The sequence below is a fragment of the Nicotiana tabacum genome, chromosome 7, assembly GCF_000715075.1.
Source record: "Nicotiana tabacum cultivar K326 chromosome 7, ASM71507v2, whole genome shotgun sequence".
In the NCBI taxonomy this organism is placed as follows: domain Eukaryota; kingdom Viridiplantae; phylum Streptophyta; class Magnoliopsida; order Solanales; family Solanaceae; genus Nicotiana; species Nicotiana tabacum.
The window spans coordinates 105,660,844-105,675,422 of NC_134086.1; positions in this window are offsets into that span (position 1 = coordinate 105,660,844).

Below are 14,579 nucleotides of genomic sequence, written 5' to 3' on the forward strand. Positions count from 1 at the left end.
TACATGAAAAACAGGCAGGAGCCCCCTCAACCTCCTTCTCCCAAAAGAACCGTTAATGTTATAAACGGGGGTGAAGAAATCAACGGCGTGACATATACAGCGGCCAATAAAGTTTCCAAAGTTACAATTACCCACGGAAAGCGGGTCCGACATGTTTTGGAGGAAGAAAGTATTACATTTGATGATGCAGATGCGGATAGCGTGCTAACTCCATACAATGATGCGCTGGTAATATCTCTACTTGTACATGATATTAATGTGAAACGAGTTTTGATTGATCCAGGTAGTTCCGCGAACATTATTTTGCTAAGAGTACTAAACTAGATGCAAGCTGAAAATAAGCTAGTACCTAAGGCACATACTTTGTCTGGATTCGACAATTCAGGCGTTGTGACAAAAGGTTAACACTTACAACATTCGCAGAAGGGGTTGTCAAAGATACGAAATTTCAGGTGGTAGAGATGGAAATAGCTTACAATATGATTCTCGGGAGACCGTGGATCCACGAGATGGATGTTGTTTCGTCTACCTTACATCAAGTTATTAAATTTCCATCACCATGGGGAATACGTCAAATCCGTGGGAATCAACAGACATCCAGGAGCATCAACTCTGTAGCAGATTCAAGTACGAAAAATGAAGAAAAGTAGCAATTACAGAATTCAGTTGAAGATACCACGACACAAGCCTCAACTAAACAAGGGCGAACAGATGTGCACTCAAGGCCCGATTCCATTCAAGGACCAGAAGAAAATGAAAATATCAAAACAACGATTGAAGAACTGGAGGCTGTAGAGTTATTTGCACAATGGCCCAAAAGGAAAGTCTACATTGGGACCAATTTAAGCCACGACATGAAAGGTAAGTTGATTGAATTTTTAAAAACTAACGTGGATTGTTTTGTCTGGTCCCATTCTGATATGACAGGAATACCCCTGGAAGTAACGACTCACAAGTTAAATGAAGACCCATCGTATCCACCTGTCAAACAAAAGAAGAGAAAGCAAGGGACTTTCAAAAATTAGGTGATTCAAGATGAGGTTCAAAAATTATTAAAAATTGGGTCTATCCGCGAGGTAAAATATCCTAATTGGTTAGCCAATACTGTAGTAGTACCGAAAAAGAATGGCAAATGGCGAATTTGTGTAGATTACACCGACCTTAACAAAGTTTGTCCTAAAGATTCTTTTCCATTACCACATATAGATCAACTGATTGATGCTACTGCAGGACATGAATTGTTAAGCTTTTTAGATGCGTATTCAGGGTATAATCAGATCAAAATGGATCCCCTAGATGAAGAAAAAACTTCATTTATAACAGACAGGGGGATTTACTATTATAAAGTAATGCCCTTTGGTCTCAAAAACGTTGGTGCCACGTTTCAAAGATTGGTGACCAAAGTGTTCCAAGAACATTTAGGAAAAACTATGGAAGTCTACATAGATGATATGCTTGTTAAATCTCAACAATTAGGGGATCATATATCACACTTGTCTGATACATTTCAGATCTTACGAATATTCAATATGAAGCTAAATCTCGAGAAATGTGCATTCATCGTTTCATCAGGTAAGTTTTGGGTTTTCTTGTTTCTAACTGTGGTATTGAAGTAAATCTTGCGCAGATTAAAGCCATTGAAGAAATTCCTAACATGCTTACAAATAAGAAAGTGGTGCAAAAACTAATAGGAAGAAATGCAGCATTGGGAAGATTTATTTCTAAGTCATTAGAAAAATGTTTTAAATTCTTTTCGGCTCTTAAAAAGCAAGACCAGTTCGAATGGTCAGAAGAGTGTCAACAAGCGCTCAAAAACATGAAGGCATACCTGTCAAATCCACCGTTGCTCGCAAAACTGAAGGATGGAGAAAGGTTAGTTATCTATATAGATATGTCAGAAGTAGCAGTGAGTGCTGTTTTAGTTCGTGAAGACCAAGGTAAACTGTCTCCAATTTATTATGTTAGCAAATCATTATTAGATGCAGAGACGCGATATCCTCAGTTAGAAAAGCTTGCACTTGCACTAATCATGACATCTAGAAAACTAAGGCCTTATTTTCAATGCCACCCTATTTTTGTAGTAAATACTTATCCATTGCATAATATATTACACAAACATGAGTTATCTAGTAGGTTCGCCAAGTGGGCCATAGAATTGAGTGAATACGACATCACATATCAACCAAGAACCGCGATAAAATCTCAAGTGTTAGCAAATGTTTTGGCTGATTTAAGCCATGGGATACAATTAGAAGCTGAAAAGGAACTATGAGTGTTCAATGGGTCTAATACGGGAATTTGGACCTTATTTACTGATGGCTCATCTAATGTGAAAGGGGCAGGTTTAGGAATTGTTTTGGTGCCACCTACGGGTGAAACCATTCGACAAGCCATAAAATGTCATCATATAACTAACAATGAGGCAGAGTATGAAGCTGTGATTGCAAGTTTAGAACTGGCACATGAACTTGGCATTGATCAAATTGTAATCAAAAGCGATTCACAGCTAGTAGTTAATCAAATGTTGGGGACTTATACAGCTAGAGAAGCGCGAATACAGCAGTACTTAGAGAAGGTACGAGATTTGGTTAGGCAATTCCAAACCTGGAAAGTTGTGCAAATACCAAGAGAGGAAAATGTCGAGGCAGACACCTTAGCTAATCTCGCATCTGCGGCAGACGTGACGAATAACAAAAATGCTTCTGTAATTCATTTGTTTCATTCAGTACTCGATCATGACAAAAATGAGGTAAATTTCAAGAACTTAACCTGGGATTGGAGGAACGAGATTGTCGTTTTTTTTGCAGTTTGGAACCGTCCCTGAAGATAAGAAAAAGGCTCACACACTTCGTAAAAAGGCTGCTCGGTACTGTTTAAAGCAAGGCAATCTTTATCGTAAGATGTTCGGTGGTCCCTCAGCAAGATGCATCGAGCCTTCTCAAACAGAATATGTAATGAGAGAAATACACGAGGGGCATTGTGAAAATCACGCATGAGGAAGATCATTAGTAAAAACCATGATTAGAGAAGGCTATTTTTGGCCCAAAATGGAAGAAGAAGCAGAAATTTCGTGGCTAAATGTGATAAGTGTCAAAGATACGGTAACAACATTCATAGACCTATAGAGTTGCTACATTCGGTTGTTGCATCATAGCCTTTTATGAAATAGGGGATGGACATTGTAGGTCTATTACCACAAGCAAAAGGCAAGGTAAAATTTCTGCTAGTACTTACTGATTACTTTACTAAATGGGTAGAAGCAGGTGCTTTTAAATAGGTACAAGAAAAGGATGTCAGAGATTTCATTTGGCGAAAATCATATGTCGATTCGGTGTACCAAAGGAAATTGTATGTGATAATGGCCCGCAATTTATAGGCGCTCAAATCACAGAATTTTTTCAAAGTTGGCAGATCAAAAGGATTACTTCAATGCATTACCATCCGGTGGGTAATGGACAAGCTGAATCGACGAATAAAGTCATTATAAACAATTTGACGAAATTATTGGAAGAATCCAAAGGTAATTGGCCGGAATTGCTACCTAGTGTTTTGTGAGCATACCGCACAATAGTAAAAACAAGCACGGGTGAAACACCGTTTTCATTGGTGTACGGAGCTGAAGCATTGATCCCAGTGGAGATAGGGGAACCTAGCATGAGATATACACAAGCGATTGAGGAATCCAATGAAGAAGAAATGTGACTAAACCTTGATCTACTTGAAGGAAAAAGGGAAGCTTCATTAATAAGGATGGCAGCACAAAAACAAGTCATTGTCACACCTCCTTTTTCACGCCTACACCCTGCAAAGGGCGTAAAGGAGTTTTTCCGATTAAAGGACAATCGGAACGGGATTTAATTATTAATATTCAGAGTTGCCACTTGAGAGATTAATGGTGTCCCAAGTCACCGGTTGAATCCCGAACCGAGGAAATTTATGACTCTGTTAACAGTCCGCGAACCAGAAATCCGAGTAAGAAATTCTGTTAACTCGGGAGAAGGTGTTAGGCATTCCCGAGCTCCGTGGTTCTAGCACGGTCGCTTAACTGTTGTATTTGATTTTATCTGATTTTAATACATGCTAGCTCATGTGCCTTTATTAATTTTATACCGCTTTTATTATAGTTATTTAAAGAATTGCGACGTCATGAAAACGCGTTTCGAACCACGTCGCAATCAATACACCCGTAGTTATCAACACATTTCGGCTTCGTCGAGATTTGGATTTGAGTCGCAGCAATGCGCACCCGATTTTCAAGAAGGTTATTTAATTAAATCGTGCCTAAAGATACTAACGTAGTGTTAATTTGGGGAAAAGCCATGAAGTTCGCTAAACGGCCTTCCCAAATACTAATTATTTTGATAATTACTCACTAAGGGCCCCACATTTATTTTTGTGCGGCGAGGCTCGTCTCAATTTATGAACCTCTTTTCTATCATTATTTATTTTTAAGAATTACAATGTCGTGAAAACGCGTTTCGAACCTCGTCGCAATCAATGCGCCCGTGATTGTCAACACATTTCGGTTTCATCGAGATTTGGATTTGGGTCGCATCAATGCGCACCCGAGTTTAAGAAAGTTTATTCAATTAAATCGAACTCAAAGATTCTAATGTAATATGATTTTAAAGAGGACCATGGAATTTGCTAAATGGCCATCCCAATTTCTAATTATTTTAGTAGCCCACACATGTTCCGGCAAGGCGAGTAGTAATTCCGAAATAGCTACGATTTTCTATTTATTTGCATGCCTCTAAAAGACTAGTTAATTTGGAAGTGGATTATAATGAAATAAAATAAGGACCAAATTTAAAGGAGAGTTGGGCCTGCCCGTGGCCTTAGCGTGATCCGAGCGGCCCAATGAGGCTAGGTTTATTTCTATTGTAACAATGAATCCTTATACTGAAAACGTGAATTCTCAGAATCCCTAAATGATCTATCCTACACATTGCCTATCACGACCTGCTGTTTTTAATGAATTAAGTCAATTATGAATGAGTTTGCTTCGTGATTTCCAACTGATTTCTATACCAATTCACTTACCATAATTATGATCTTTCAAACGATTTCAGAATCTTAAAACAAAAGCAAACCTTCTATTACACTATAATGACAAAATACCAATGACTAAGCTAAATGTCATCAAACTTGCTCATGAATTTCATGTTATGTACACATGTCTAATTGCTTCTGATGACTAAGGGAACTCACACGAATCTTCAGATCAGCTCAGGCCCATGCTCAAAGCTTTTTCAAATGTCCAATTCAACAGTTCTAAACTATGCATCATTCAACATGTGATCTACCTTACTGAACAAGTTTAATTATACACATTCTGCCAATTACATAACAGGAGACTACACTACTACTATCATTAAGGATGTAGGCTACTTTCAGTTGAATAACAGGCCTTGGAACACTTCATTTCAACTTCAACGAACATACATCAGTGAGATTCAGGGAAATGTACCTGGAAATTGGAATGTGAAATAGAAAAAAGGTGAGGAGTCAGGTACTTTGAACAGCAACAGCAACAAACCCAGCAATGTGATACCACAGAAACACAGACAGATTACTTCGAAAATCAGAAATGTAAGCCAATTCCCACAGATCAGTCTAACATACCCCTGTCCCTCACAGCTGAAGTCCAAAACCAGTAATGAGACTCTGAAACTGTTTCAGATTTCCATATTTTGATGTTTTTATTTTCTGAATACCCTCAGAATTGAAATGCTAACTGAATAAAAATGAAAACCCAAATTAAAATTTTAAGGCTCAAAGCAGAAGATTGAGAGCAGCCCCATTTCCCAAGGCATCTTATGCCCTTTTATAGGCAACCCCAAAGAGAATAAACTAAGTTCTGATTTTCTAATTAGTCCCTCTTTATTTTCACTTTGGTCCCTCTATTTCTATCTTGCTAAACAAGTAACTGCAGTACACTTATTAAAATTTACACTTGAAACCCATTCTAGAAGGCCCTAAAGCATTCCTCTACCTATACAATACCCATACTACCCTTCCCTATACCTTGATATTACTATTCCTATCAGAACTGCCCTTTTTCATACCCAGCTTACCCCTGAAAGCCTTTCAGAATTACTGAACCTACCTTTATCCTTAACAACTATACCCAATACCCTAACCTAATCTGAAACTAACTAAAAACTAATTAACTAGCAATCAGAAACTAACTAAAATTAATTAGCTAGCAATCAAAAACCAACTAATCAGACTGACTGACCCAATTCTGTTCAATTAACCAACTCAAATAAGCTAAAATGAAATTAAACTGAGCTTAAGCTACCACGATTAACATGAACTTAAAACTAATTATTAAACCATGAACTTATAATCATTCAACCAACTAACAATCTCAGAATTAACAGTAATTAACAGGACCTAAACTAACATAATTAAACCATAAAATTAACAGAACAATAATGAAACAACGACTGCAAATAATATTTTAATCATGCTAGCAAAAGAAGCAGTAAAAAAAAACTCACAAAGGCAAAAGGGGTTCCGGCCAGTCGTAAACATCTGAACCCTTTCAGATTTTTGCGCGTAGCATCCCTAACCATGTGTTCTTACATGAGAACACATGGTTAAGGGTGCTACGGTTCGAAATCAAAAGGATTTGATTTTAGGGTTTGGTCAGCAATTTTTAGATCTAAGATTTGGGTTGTTTCAAGGTGATTTGAAAGAAAACAACCACAGATTAGTGTTGAGGAAGGACTGGGGGTTGTAGGGTGTGATTTTGGGCTGATTCGGACAAATTGTCACCTGGCCAGAAAAACTTCAAATCAAGATTCGAAGAGTTCCGGCTTTATTCGAGGCAAACCATCGGGTGTAATAGCAAGAGGAGGGTGAGGGGAACCCATGGTGTTAATTCCAGGGTGAACGACATAGTTCGCGTTCGCCGCCGACAAGGAATTTTAGGGCGACGCGGATTAGTGTTTGGGGATAAGGGTAGGGTGAAGAAGATGATGGAAATGGGGGTAGGGGGGAACGGTTTGGACACTTATATACTGGAAACCTCGTTAGTTCCGGACCGTTGGATTGATGAGATCCAACGGTCCTGATCCAAGGGCCCTGAAACGACGTCGTTTCATTTAAAGGGGGGGGAGACCGGGTAGGGACTTGGGCTGGACTCATTTTAAAGTGTTTGATGCGTTTGGGCCTGAAATATTTGGTGCACTTGGCCCAAATTTCGGGTCTCAAACAAGACCCCCTCTATATTCTTTTAACAATAATTTTCCATTTTTCATTTTGCAATCTTGTATTTTTTGTATTTATTTTTTTCTGATTTTTCCAAAGATGGGAAATTAAACTAACAATTAAGCTACAACCAATTAATGCCTAAAATTAACTTGATAACTATTTGCGACTGTCTCACAATTAAATAATAAAACGTGAACTATTTTTGTCATTTTCTTCATATCCTATTTCCAAAACAGGTTAATCCCTAATTAATACTAAAGTATAAAATTAAATCCTAAGTGCAGAAAAATGCGTATTTTTGTATTTTATAAAAATTAACGCGCACAAACAAAATGCAACAATTATCAGAAGATGACACCAAAACGCACAAAAATTGTAAAAACAAAAGAAAAATTATTTTGTTTGGGATTTTGGGAATTATTCATATATAGGGCAAAAATCACGTGCTCACAGTCATGGAACAATATTATAATCGGAAAGCTCGCCTAAGATATTTCAAGACTGGGGACTTCGTACTCAATAAGGTTTTTCAGTCCACAAGAGCGGCTAATGCGGGAAAATTAAGTCCAACTTGGGAAAGACCTTACAAGATTCACGGTATCGCAGGAAAAGGAGCATACGAGCTAGAAACAATGGATGGCAAGATATTACCTTCACATTGGAATGGTGTTCACCTGAAGAGATATTATTTCTAAGGAGTACCCACAGTCAGGTATCCTCATTTTAAAATTTTATTTTTTGTTAAAATTTTACTAACAATTTTAGATGATAGGCAAAAAGCTAACCCGTACTAAATGATGAATCACGACCTGCAAGGCACGTGGAAGAGAATAAATTCCCGGTCTAGGGTTACAACTATTCTGATAGAAATTAAGATGGGTTAAGTAGTCTTCATCTATAATCGTACCTCCGAGTCCCGTATGTTTAATTCTTTTCAGGAAATTGACCAAATAAGAGGAGTAATCAAGTGCTCGAGACTTCATACTTCAAAGCTCAAACACTTGGGGGACTATATAATATACATAGACATATGTATAAAGAAGGCAAAGAAGATTGAGAAATAATCAAAGTTCAAGTCAAAGCCCGAGAAGTTTACTCATTGAATGAGTCAAGTGTAGAGCAAAGTTACGAGCCAATAACATAAAGCCAAAGAAAACCTTATTGTAGTTAGGTTAAAGGCAATGTACAGAAACGGGTTATAAATAAAAACCTTGTGTTTTGTTTTCTTTTTTTCAAATCTGTTGTAAAGAAAACAGTTACGAGAAAGTTATAGAAGTTATTTAAATACATGTAAAGATGCTATTTAAAACTTGACAAAGTTCAAATGAAAACTTTATCAAAGTTATTTCAAGAAACATGTGTATTCCTATTTCTTTTATCGTACATTTACACCATTATGAAGTTTAAACGCCTTCTTCATTAAGTGTCGAATATAAAAGAGCCCTTTTTTATAAAATTCATGATTAATTTAAACATTCATGAAGTTAAGAAAGCATTTTATGAAATAAAAGTGCAAATTATTCAATAAGTCCTTAAATATAAATGCAAGAATAAGCAAAACAGAAGTTCAAAATAACTAAGTTAAAATAGAAAACTTCTTAATATTGAAAAGTTTAGATTAAGTATGAACTTAGTCATAAACTATGAGTCACTTATACAAAATGCCCTAAAAAAGGTCTGGGGACTTGATGTTTTCAACAAACCCTCAAATGGGACCAAGGGTTATAACCACATTCCACCAAAAAAAGAAAACAAAAGAGTCACATATAATAAACTTGTCACTGAGGAGTTGAAGGAGGAACCAAAGCAGGGTCACCAGCAGCAGTAGACTCAAGTTGACTTGAAGGAGTTGGAACACCCACCGTACCCATATCATCTTCAATTTGTTCAGGAGTTTCAGCCAGGGGAGAGGGAAAGTCTTGGCCTTGCTGAGTCTTGTCAATAGTTTATCTTAATATAGCTAACTCAGCTTCAAAGTTAAAGTTCTATTGGCTAACTTCCACAAAGGTATCATGGCGAGTATTTAAAAATGCCCAAATCACTTCGATTGCGGTCTTATCCTCAAGAATCTCGTAATCTTTCTCCCATTCAGCAATTTCACTTTTAAGCTTCTCATTCTCAGCCAAGGCAGAATCATAAGAAGTTTGAAGAAAAGCACGTGAACTTTCTAAGGAACGAACCTTATCAGAAGACTCTCGTAGGTCTTCTTGAGTCTGAGTCTGAGTTTGCCCAAGTTCACCGGCATACACTTCTTTCTCACTTAAGAGAGCCTTTAACTCTCTGATCTCTTTACTAGCCTTGGAGAGTTGCTCGGAAAAAGATGTTTCGAGAAGATTCTTGTCTTTACCAGCTTGGTTTGAGGAAGCTTTTTCAACCGCCAACTCTGAAGTTAAAACTCTCAACTGCTGCTCTAAGGTGCACTTGCTTTCTTCTAACACTTCCATGTCAATTTGAAGGCTTTCATATTGTTCTCTCCAGTTGTCCTCTTCAATTTGATACTCATGCATTAATTGCTCCGTGTGGGAAACCCTCTTCATCATTTTTGTACCAACGAGGTTGATCTAAAAAAATATATAGAGAAAGGGTAAGAACCATAATGGAAGAAAGGAATAGTAAATCATTAAAAGGAATACCTTTAATGATGATTGTATTATGTCGTTCATCCAAGTCAAAGAGTTGTGGCTCTCAAGGTTGGCTCTCTCGATTGGACCAATTAGGGGTTTCAACCACACATCAGCCCCACCTGATTTTCTGAAAAGATTACAATCGACAGGAACCTCGATGATAACTTGTTTCATAGCTCCACTTCCACTTGAGGAACCAACCTCAGTGTGTTGAACAGTTGTAGGAGAAACTGTGGAAGGAGTCAAAACAGCCTAGGGTAGAGCAGCAACGGCAACAGTCACGGCTGGTAGAGAAGATGTCACAGGGACAGACATGGAAAATGAGGCAAATGGCACTTCATCAGATTTTGGACCCAAACTATCATTATCAAACCCACGAGCAAAAAGTTGATCAACAGAAGCACGAGCAGCCGCGGGGGGATCGTCATAGAAAATCACCAAGGTAGCCTCAACAGGCTCGGTTAGAGGAACAGAATGAGGGTGGATACTTCATTATCTTAAATAATGCGTCTTCTAGCACGTGGTCTTTTTAACAAAGAACCCACATCTTGTTCTTCCTCTTCTTCAGAGTCTTGACCAGAAGAAGCTTTCCTTTTCGATGAAGAACCCAAAATTATTTCTTGGGCCCTTTTCAAAGAAATTCTGGAAGCTACGACGTCCTCAGCGGTTATGCCTCGAATGGGAAACCCTGACAAAAAGAAGGGGCAAAATAATTTCTAAGGAAAGAAGTGAACGGAAATACAAAAGATATAAAAAGCACTTACCGTGAGTTTTCACTTTCCAACCAAACCGATGAGAAAGTTTTTTCCAGGATCTACCTTCCATCGGAGCAACACTTAACAACTTTCCTACCCAACCACGGAAATTGGGAATTTCATCAACAACTCTCATGGTTGCTGAAAAAGAAGAGGAAATTAAAATGACGACCATCAAAATTGAGAAAGAGGTATGAGAAAGTTATAAAAAAGAAAACTCACGTGCAAAATTCCACTTCTCAGGAAAGGGAACATTCTCGTCACCCACTAAACCAACAGTGGGGGCAGCAATAAATCTGGCTTACCAGCCACGGTCCTTATCGTCTTCTAGACTGACCAGAACTCTTTTACTTCTCGCTACTAAAGTAAAGATTCCTTGACAAAAAAGTTTGGGAGAATAGAGATGGATCAAATGAAAGAACGTAAAAGGCATTCCAGCCATGTTGGCCAAATGCCTCAAGCAAGAAACAACACTCCACACGATGGGGCCAATTTGTCCTAAGCAAACATCAAAAAAGCGACAGAATAGATGATAACAGGGTCAATAGCAGGTTTAAAATTCAACGTGAAAGGGTATGTATAAACAAAAGAAAACCCAGTTAAATAAGAAGTGATTATTTGGTTGGCATTGGGGATTATAATGGGGAAGTCATGACTCCAATGACAATCTCTACGAACTACAGAAATCAGACCTTCAGTGATCTGAGTCGGGTAAATGTCAGCACGATCTAATGAAGACATTTGGTTTCTGATGGACTCTCTATCATTGTAAAAAGATAATTCAGCAGGAACAATTTCATCCACTAAAGGTTCACGAAGAGGTTCAGTGGGTTCTTTAGTCCTAGATGAAGATCTTTGAGAAAAAGAACCTCTGGTTCTAAAAGGTGGAGTAGAACTCGTCGAAGGAACATAAGGACCTCGAGAAGATGAAGACCCTAAACTACGAAGTCTTCCTCCTCTCCTACTTCTAACAGGAGCAAGAGGAAAGTTGTCAACGATGGGGACTCTCCGGAGGTTAGGGTTTGAAGAAGACATAGTAGTACGAGGAAGAAGAAAAACAGAATTGAATACTCTAAACCTTTTGTGAAAAAGACAAATAAAAAGTTATATTTATAGTCAGAAGCAACCGTCAAAGGAAAAGGCGTAATGATGGAAACGTCATAATTGGTGAAGCTGTAAAAAAACCTTAAAAGACGCTGAAAGATTGCAGAATCAACCAGGAGACGCCACGTGTCATGGGTATTAAATGGAAGTGACAGATGAAGCGACAGTTCCAGAGAAGAGTTAATGGCGGCAAATATTCCCGCTTTAAATGAGATCCATTTCCCAAATATTCGATTGATGAATAAATGGCAAGTGGGGGGACTATCTATATTGAGAAAAATTAAGTTCATATATGGAATTTATTGTAAGATGACACATCATAATACGTGGACCGGTCAAAGGATGATAGCTGTCAAAGAATAATCAAAGAGGCACGAGTTTCAACAGGTACAGGCAGATATTCAGGGAAAACAAGAAAGATAAATGCTCGAACTTCTTTACTATCTAAGAGAATGAATCTGATAGCAAAAAAAGTATAGATACGTATTGTTAGGCATTAAATACGGAAAAACGTTAGAGAATCAGTATTGAATCAAATATGATTACCAATTGTAACGTTACTTTAAATGCCATTAATTGTCAATAATGTCTCAATTATGACAAAAACAAAACGTATTACCTAGAGGTAGCTATAAAATTAGAAGACTGGTCATTTGTAAGGACACGAAAATACTTTTGAAATACATTGATATACTTTGCATTATATTCAGTTTTTATTTGTCAATTATTCTTATTTCTATTCGATTATCAGTAATCCGAGTTCTTCTAAAATAAACTTTGATCGAAATCCCAATTTTTGGTTAAACACCCAGCATTTTGGTCTTACACCACCCTCTGAAAACTTTCTATCGTGGGTCCATATGCTTGGCTCCTCCACCTCTACTATCAATCTCCATTCTAACCTTACCATTCCTCTTTCTGTATTCATTCGATTCACTATATGGCGTTTCTGGCTCAATCGCAAGTATAATATTTTCCACAACTCTACTCTACTCGTGTTGTGGCCATTCTAACCATACATACTCTGAATATATCTACCTAACCAATACACTTCCCAAGCCACCCCCTCGTACGACTATTCTTGTTAGCTGGACAACACCTCTCCTGGCTATTATAAGCTAAACATAGAATGCCTCCTCAAAGCATGAAGGTGCAGGTGGGACTCTAATGGCCTTTGTATTTTCCGCCCACCTATACTCGTACAGGTACTGCTTGCTTTAATTTCTTACCTACTGGAAATATATACTACTCATATAAAATACTCACATCTGTTCACTGCATACAGGTCGATGCCCCTTGAAATACAAATGCACCACACCTTCCGGGAGAGTAATGGAGTGGCAGACGCTTTGGCCAAAATTGCCACAAATATGACTAATCAGCATACTCAGGACTCAGGATGTGCTCTATTTCATTCGGGTCCTCTATCTCTAATAGTTTAGTTATCAATAAATAAAATGCTTTCTTTAGCAATTTTTATTTACTTAATATTTTATCCTTCTCAAATAAAGCATCCATGTTATAGTTACCACTTCGGAAATTTAAATAAAAGTTATATGGTCAGTTGTGAAATTTATATTTGTAACCAATTGAGGTTTGAGCAGCGCCTAGGATAGCAGTCTTGTGGTACCTAGCTACAAAGGGTACGATTTGATTATATTTGATTTATTTCTTTGATTTCCGGATAGTAATGCATATTTTACTACTAATTCAGTGCTATTTTTTTAATTTTCTTATAAAGTTTCTTACTTTAAATTTTATATCTACATCTTATTTTATATTACATAATTTAAAAAGTAAAATAATCTCTTAATTGACAAAGATTTAAAGAAATCTAGAAAAATGTAGGTATAAAAATTGTGATTCAAAGTATACTCTTATAAGTAGATCTTAAAGATGTAATTTTTATTTAATATCGATACTATTTTCATTTCACTTTTTTGGACACAGTAATTTTCTCATGTCTCTTTAGAAATCTTAGTATGTAGCTTGGTTAATGTATAACGTCATCACAAAATCACGCATAAAATGAGTATAATCTTAAATATATAATGTTTGGTTGGCGATATCAAATTACATTATGCAGAGTGGGACTGAACAATTTAGTAATTTCATATAAAATAAAAATTAATTCACTATTAATTATAATATGGTAATTACTTCATTATTAATTATCATATAACACTCTCTCCCAACATTAAAATTCTGCCTAATTAGTATGTGAACGAAACCAACCCAAATACAAAGTATTACAGTACAGTATAGTATACTTTTATATACGGTAAAATTAGGTGCCCCGATTTTGTGGGCTCGAAGGCTCACATCAAGGAACAGAAAGCTCGCGTCGAGAAATAGACTCACTATGGATCGAGTTGGAGCCTGAGGACAGAAGACGAAGCTCGAAGGTCTAAGTGTTTGAGGAACGTCGGAGCCTAATATGACCAATCTCGAGATAATGTCTTTATGGATTTGTAATAGAATGAACAAGATTCCTGCCACGTCCCCAAGACCGTGGCATAAATTCCGGAATAGATTTGTACGAGTTAGTACTAATCCGTACTAGGCGGTTAGACAATTGTCCCAATAAGATTCTTTACTGTAAATAGAATTGTACCTTATTTAAGGTTCCCTATTATATAAAGGGGACCACACTCATTTATAAACATAATCAATCATTGTCAAAGAATATACTCTCTTACTTTTTGGCTCATACTTATCTCTTTTTAGATCTCTGAGGCCACCTTAGCTCGAGGTCGAGACTGTCTTACACACTCGTTTGATTTTGTTTATTTCCTTTATTTATAAGTGAATTTTCTTGAATATTAATTAGTATTGAACTAAATCAATCTTTAAAATCATAAATTATTATTAGTAA